The 7,145-nt window shown below is 49.1% G+C and overlaps 1 long non-coding RNA gene across 1 annotated transcript; it reads left to right on the top strand.

The window, feature by feature from the left end:
* The first annotated feature begins 682 nt into the window (after nucleotides 1-682).
* LOC135976994 (uncharacterized) lies at nucleotides 683-6,720 on the top strand. Its single transcript, XR_010594287.1, has 4 exons — nucleotides 683-1,807; nucleotides 2,301-2,388; nucleotides 4,455-4,579; nucleotides 5,881-6,720. It is a non-coding gene; the product is annotated as an uncharacterized LOC135976994 (long non-coding RNA).
* The last annotated feature ends 425 nt before the right edge of the window (nucleotides 6,721-7,145 follow it).

Genomic DNA, 7,145 nt, shown 5'->3' with positions numbered 1-7,145 from the left:
CCCCTTGTGCCCTCTGGGTGGTCCGTAGGCCTTCGGGGTGAATTTCACCCACTGGTGATTGACTGTAAAAACAACAGCTGCTCACTGCCAATTCACCAATAGGAAGCAAGGGTTGAAACAGACTTCAGTAGTGCATTGTCGGTCCAGCTGTAGAACTGAGCTCTGCTCATTCTGTAATGGTCTGGTGAGAACATAACCCTCAAAAACAAAGAGTGTGAATCATTGTTTCTCTGATTCAGTTTTTACTCAGCTGATGGTCCCAGATAAGAGGGAGGAAGGCTCCCCACTTCCACTTTGTCTAGATTTGGGGCCTGATCCCAAGTCTATTGAAATAAATGGAAAGCCCTGCTCATCTATCTAATTTAATCTAATCTATCTATCTATCTCCCCCCCCCCCACTACTGTAGTATCCGAGCCTCTCACAGTTACCCTCACAAAGGCCCAGTGAGGCAGGCCAGGGTGTTATCCCCATTGTACAGATGGAGACCTGAAGCCCAGGTAGGCAAAGTAACTTGTCCAGGTTCATACGGGAAAGCTGTAGTGCAGCAGGGTCTCCCAGGTCCTAAGCTGGTGCCCTAACCACTAGCCCACCCTTCTTGTCTGTGTTCAGTAATTCCGCCCTAGCCAGTGGCGGCTTTCTACACCTGGTGGATCCCTGGGATGCACAAACAGGTCAGTCTCAAGTAGGAGCAGAGTGGTTATTTGACCTCTGTATTTGGCACTGGTGCAACCACTTCTGGAATCCTCTGTCCAGTCCTGGTGCCCACAATTGCAGAAGGATGTTGATAAATTGGAGAAGGGTCAGGGAAGAGCCACGAGAATGACTGAAGGATTGGAAAACCTGCCTGATAGTGATAGACTCAAGGAGCTCAGTCTGTTTTGCTTAACAAAGAGAAGGTGAAGGGGTGACCTGATCCCAGTCTGTAAGTACCTACATGCAGACCAAATATTTCATAATGGGCTCATCAATCTAGCAGAGAAAGGTCTAACATGCTCCAGTTGCTGAAAGTTGAAGCCTGACAAATTCAGACTGGAAATAAGGTGCACGTTTTCAGCAGTGAAGGTAATTAGCCATTGGAACTGCTCACCAAGGTCATGGTGGATTCTCCATTACTAGGAATTTTAAAATCGAGAGTGGATGTTTTTCTAAAAGATCTGCCCTCGGAGTTATTCTGCGGAAGATCTCTGGCCTGTGCTACGCTTGAGGTCAGATTAGACCATCATAATGGTCCCTGTGACATTCTGTACCTTGGGGGAACACCCTGTGACCCCCCATATTCCTCCTTTGTATATTGTTGTGATCTTGCATATAAAGCATGCCTTGTAAGGTGTCAGAGGAAAGGTTATGATCGGCTGAAAGTCATTTCTCTATCCATATGTGTACCATTAATGCATATGGAGTTATGAGAATTGAGTTGTATGGTGGTCACTAAAACATGCTGTAAATTGGGGGATCAGCCAGATATTAGCTCCCCAGAGGCAACAGCAAGGAAAGTAGCCAACACCTGGGTAGGGTGTCAATCAACCCGTCACCAACCATTTGCCAGCAAGGGAGCTACTATGCAATGACTCACCTGCATGAGGCCACACCAGGGGAATTGCTCAACCTTGGCTGGAGACTCTGGACTTGTGTTTTCCAAGCACCTGGACTGCGGGTATAAAACAGACACAGGGGCCCCATGCTGGGCCTTTCTCCCTCACCCACCTACGCTGCAAGCAACAAGGACACTCTGAAGACTCCAACTGAGGGGACTGGCCAGATGTCAAGGGTGAAATCTGTGTACTAGGAACTGCAATATCCAGTGGGGTGAGAAAAGCTGCTTAATCTAGAGCAAGGGTCGGCACCTTTCAGAAGCGGTGTGCCGAGTCTTCATTTATTCACTCTGATTTAAGGTTTCACGTGCCAGTGATACATTTTAATGTTTTTAGGTCTCTTTCTATAAGTCTATACTATATAACTAAACTATTGTTGTATGTAAAGTCAATAAGGTTTTTAAAATGTTTAAGAAGCTTCATTTAAAATTAAATTAAAATGCAGAGCACCCCGGACCGGTGGCCAGGACCCGGGCAGTGTGAGTGCCACTGCAAATCAGCTCGCGTGCCGCTTTCGGCACGCATGCCATGGGTTACCTACCCCTGATCTAGATGTTGCCCCGTCTAATAGGGTTGAGAGGTTAGACTGCGTGCTTATATTTTGTTTTATTTTGGTAACTAACTCAGACTTTTTGCCTAACACTTAATATCACTTCAAATTTATCTTTTGTAGTCAATACATTTGTTTTACTGTTTATCTTTGCCAGTGAGTTTGTATGAAGTGTGGGGCAAATCTGCTCAGGTTTTGCGAAGGTTGGTGTATATCCACTTTCCAGTGATGAAGTGGTGAACCAGGTAATAAATTTGCACTTTCTTTTTAAATTTGTTACTTACCAGTAAGCTGCCTGACTCCTTTGTTTGTTTATTTTTGTGTTTCTAATCCCTTTTCGGGGGGTCTGTCCTTAGGCCTATCCCCTCAGCAACATAAAATGCAAAACAAAAAACAACCGATTGATCCAAATGCACAGGCAGGTGGTATCAAAGAACCCGGCACAGGGGCCAGCCTGAGAGTATCCTTCAGGCCAAGCACTGCACCCTCCTAAGGGATCAGCTCCCAGTGGGGCAAGAGACGTGAGCCCGAGTTCAGTCAAGAACAGGCCATCTGAAATAAAAGGGGATGGTGCTGGACCCGAAGGGCACCGAGAGCAGGGCTGGGGGAGTTACGCTGGTAACAGTCCTCTGGGAGGGAATTCTTCTTCCAAGGAGTTTTCACCAAGGAAGACGTACTCCGAGCCCAGCCCCGCTCAGCCCAAGCTGATTTTAGGAAGTGGGACCCGTGGCAGGGGCACAGGTTGGGAGGGAATCCAGACTACAAAGGGCTTTGATAGAGGAGCAGGATGATCTGTTCCCAGTGGAGGACAAGGCAGTGCAGTTTCACTGCTGATGTGGGTACGGGCAGACAGGACAGGTTGTGCTCATGCCGTCCACAGGCCTGGATGGGTTGGGTAGACCTCCTGTCCTCCCTTCAGGGCTGTAGTGCTGAATGCAGAGCAGCTCCACCATCAGGGTTGGGGAGGATTCCTGTCCCTGACCCCTGGCAGCAAGCAGTGCAGAGCCTATCTGTTGGTTAAGTACTTGCATGGCCCCTCACCATAGGATCTGTGCACCTCACAGTCTGTAACATGTTTATGGAAGCAGGGCAGGGCTCTTATCCCCATTGTACAGAGGGGAACAGAGGCACAGAGAGGCTGAGGGATTTGCCCAAGGTCACACTGGAAGTCGGTAGCAGAGCAGGGAATCAAATCCAGGCTAGTAGCATCCTAACCACTGGGCCACCCTTCCCCTCCCACAGAGCCACCCTGTGTGCTGCTGCTCAGGACTGGGGCCTCCGGGAGTGACTGGGCGCTCGACACGCCAGGATGCATTTTAATACGATCATATCACAGCAATTACAGATTTTTTTTCGTTTCAGTGCTTAAGTAAAACATGGAATGTCAATGGCTGCCTTGTCCTGGGATAGCCTAGGCTGAGCTCCAATGGCCATTCCAAGACACCCCCTCTTCTCTTCCCGACAACAAATTCCTCTGGGGCAGACATTTTCCACACAGGGTCTCAGGCCAGGGGTGACCGTTTTTGGAAAATCTGAGTAAAATTAGCTGAGCTATTTTTGAGGACTGCAAGAGTGAAAACAACACCCGCCCCCCAACGGTGCTAGTCAGCCGCGTGGGGGCTATCAAACTCCTACCTGATTTAAGCTAGGAATGTACAACTGGGCTTGTTATGTAGATTCTGTGGAGAAAACACAATCTGGTCATTTTTCAGAGTAGCAGCCGTGTTAGTCTGTATCCGCAAAAAGAACAGGAGTACTTGTGGCACCTTAGAGACTAACAAATTTATTAGAGCATAAACTTTCGTGGACTACAGCCCACTTCTTCGGATGCATATAATCTGGTCATTCTAAATGAGAATCAGGCCACCTGCAGCCGGGTGCTGGTGCAAAAGCACCTAATTACCCCTGCTCAGCCAGCTCCAATCAAGAGAAATAGATTGGGGCTGGTGAAACAGACCTGATGCCTGGCCTGGGGATTGGCTCCACCTGCGGGCCTGACAAGCCAGCAGTTATAAGGGCTGGGAGCCAGAAGAAAATGGCCAGCCAGGGAAAGGTCAGGCTCCTAGCTGTGGGCTGACTCAGGAAAAGAGGGAACTGACTGTGCAAGCCTTGTCTATAGCTCAACACTGGTGGTGGGGAGAAGCCTGTGTGTGTAAATAAAGCCAGGGGTGTTGCACAACTGAAGGCCTCTGTGCACGTTATTGGGACAGCCAGCGGGTGCAGGAAGAGGGGCGGGGCAGAGAACCGGTCACACCCCCACAACTTGAAAACTATCCGACTGATTCTCTACAAATCTGCTTTGGTTTTTAAGCCCCACTGAGCTGCACAAAATCGAAAGTTATGGACCCTGGACACTGCCAAAGGCATCCAGAGCTGAGACACCCTTATATTTATCTCAGGATGGCCTGGAGCGTGGAGCTGTCTTAACGTGAGGAGGTGGGATCAGGATGTTTTGTTTATATGAAATGCATATTTCTCTCTGAAAATGATCTCCCAGCATCCTCTGGGCTTCTTCTTGTCAGCCAGGCCTGGAAGTGGAAAGACAGAAATATATATATAAAAAAAACTGTTCACATGAACTTTCCAATCAGGCTCCCACATCAAAGTAGGTTTGATAAATCCAGATAAAGACTAGACCCAAGTTTTGGCTCTTCGAAAATAGTTGCACTCACTTTTTAATCTGTCTAGTTAAATTAGTACAAACTCCTAATGTAGCTGCATTTAAACTGGGGTAAATCCATTTAGCCAGGCTTGGTAAATTACCAAATTACGCTAAATTGATTGAAATGAGGTTTAAACCGGTTTAAGAATGTCTGCCTTAGGGTTTACACCATTTTAACTAGATCAATTTAAAATCATCTTAACCTGGTGCAACTTTTCTAGTATAGATAAGTCCTCAGAGGGAGCATCCCCAAATGGAACTAAATCCATTCAGCACCAGCGGAGCCATTGTCTCCTTATCCATATATGTAACGCTGAGCCTGAGAGGGAGATGGGGAACTGCAGGGTGGCATGAAGCTGTGCTGAATCTCCCAGGAGGAGAGGCTCTGGGGAGTGGCTTTCATTTGTCACTGAAACAGCTCCTCATGCATTATTGATTCAGTCTCTTGTTTAGTGAGCACAGTCCCTGAGAGAACAGATTTAAAATTTTATTAGAAAATATTTAAAAAATAAATGATACAGAGAATTTGAAGCATCAGTTATTGGTCATCAGGGGTAACATACAGAGTATGGGGGGATGCTAGTATTTTGGTGTTGGGCAGCACATAGCATATACAGTCTGCAATGTCCCCAATGGGGGGGTATACGGTGGGTGAGATCAGGATACAGTCAGCAAGCAGTGAGGGTACATCACTCATACAAAAAGTACAGGCAGTCGTGGGTATATAATTAAGCGGGCCAGGTAATGGGGATGGTGACCCTCGCATGATGGAGTTCGGTTCGGTGGGTTCAGGGCTCAGGGGATAAAGTCCAACAGGGGAGGTTTACAGGTCTCTTCCCCCTTGTGGGTGCACAAAGTCACGCCGGCTCACTCACGGTATTGGTGGTGGCCGGTGCCCTTTCATCTTGCCCACCCCTCCATTGTAGCCCTTTGTTTCAGTCTCCTTCCCCCAAGCAGGGTTAGTGGAGCATCACCCTGACCAGCACCTAGCTCCTATGAGTCAGGTAGTAATTAGTCTCTTCACAAGAGGCTGTAACCTCAGATCTCCTTGTGACCTGTAATTTCCCTTTTGCAGAACCAAGCTCCTCCATGTTAAAGAGGCTAAGCAATGACATTATCACTGGCAAAAAGCAATGCTGGCTGGACTGCCAGTGCAACCCCAGAGAGCTGGCATTTCCCAGCCAGCCAGCCAGCCCGAGGAATGCTGAGGATGGGGGCTCCCAGACCATGCTCAAACAATGGACACACAGGCTGGCAGCTGGCCAGAAGCCTGAGGGCTACATCTGAATTGCAGAGTAGATTGCATGTTTAATGGGGAGGTGAGGCCCATGAAGATCACAGGTCTAAGCCTGCAGGCCAGCCTGGCTGCTCAAGACAGCATTGCAAGCTAGGACCCGTAGGCCATAGTTCAGCATTGAGGAGAATGGCTGCAGGCTGCATTCCACTTCCTTGTGAGCTGCACTCTGGCCTCTTCAGCCTTTGGAGAACCAGGTACTCATGTGCGCAAGGTGCAGGGTATGAATTCACCCAGGCAGCCTGTTTTCTTGCCGCTGTTTGGAGGCCTGTAGCCATGTAACTAAACGGAGGGGCTGGTCTCTGTGCACTGTGCCTTTAAACCGTACAGGCCTCTGTCTCTCAGCCTGGGGCAGTTGTGAGACAGCTGCTGTTATTGTGTTTCAGTACGGGGGCAGAATGTTATGCGATCAGTCACTGTGTGCTCACCCGCTCGCTCTCTCTCATGGAGACTTGACATTTGTTCTTTCTTTCTTTGCACTGTTCCTTAATTTCAAATAAATAAAAGTCACCTGCACTGCTCTTATAAATGGGGACCACAACCACAGTCACATAAATCTGGGGCCCTGTTCACAAAAATCAACTATGTACTGGCTGCCTGACCGGCACTATCTCCAGCACACAGGCTCAATCCCCAACTGGTCCTTGGTGTCCTAGGCCACCTTGCCGCTCCCCTGATCCTGGAACAACTGGTGAACACCAAAATTGTCCCTGGGGTAACTTAGAGCAGCCCAGGACATAGGGTTGCCACCTTTGTATTTGCTGGTAACCGGACCCCCAAGGCCCCATCCCCGCCCCACCTCTTCCCCAAGGTCCCATCCCCACCCACCTCACCCCCCCCAAGACCCCACCTCTGTTCCACTCTTCTCTCGAGGCCCCGCACCCTGCTGTGCCTCAAGCCCCACCCCCTTCTCTGCTTCTTCCTCCCAACGCCCGACCCCTCACTGCTTGCTCCTGTCCCCACCTCCCTGCGGGCAGGAGGCTGCCCCGGTAGGGTTGTCAGGCGTCCGGTTTTCAACCAGAATGCTTGGTTGAAAAAGGACCCTG

Source organism: Chrysemys picta, chromosome 21 (genome assembly GCF_011386835.1).
Source record: "Chrysemys picta bellii isolate R12L10 chromosome 21, ASM1138683v2, whole genome shotgun sequence".
Lineage (NCBI taxonomy): Eukaryota > Metazoa > Chordata > Testudines > Emydidae > Chrysemys > Chrysemys picta.
This window is presented reverse-complemented; position numbering and strand designations above follow the sequence as displayed.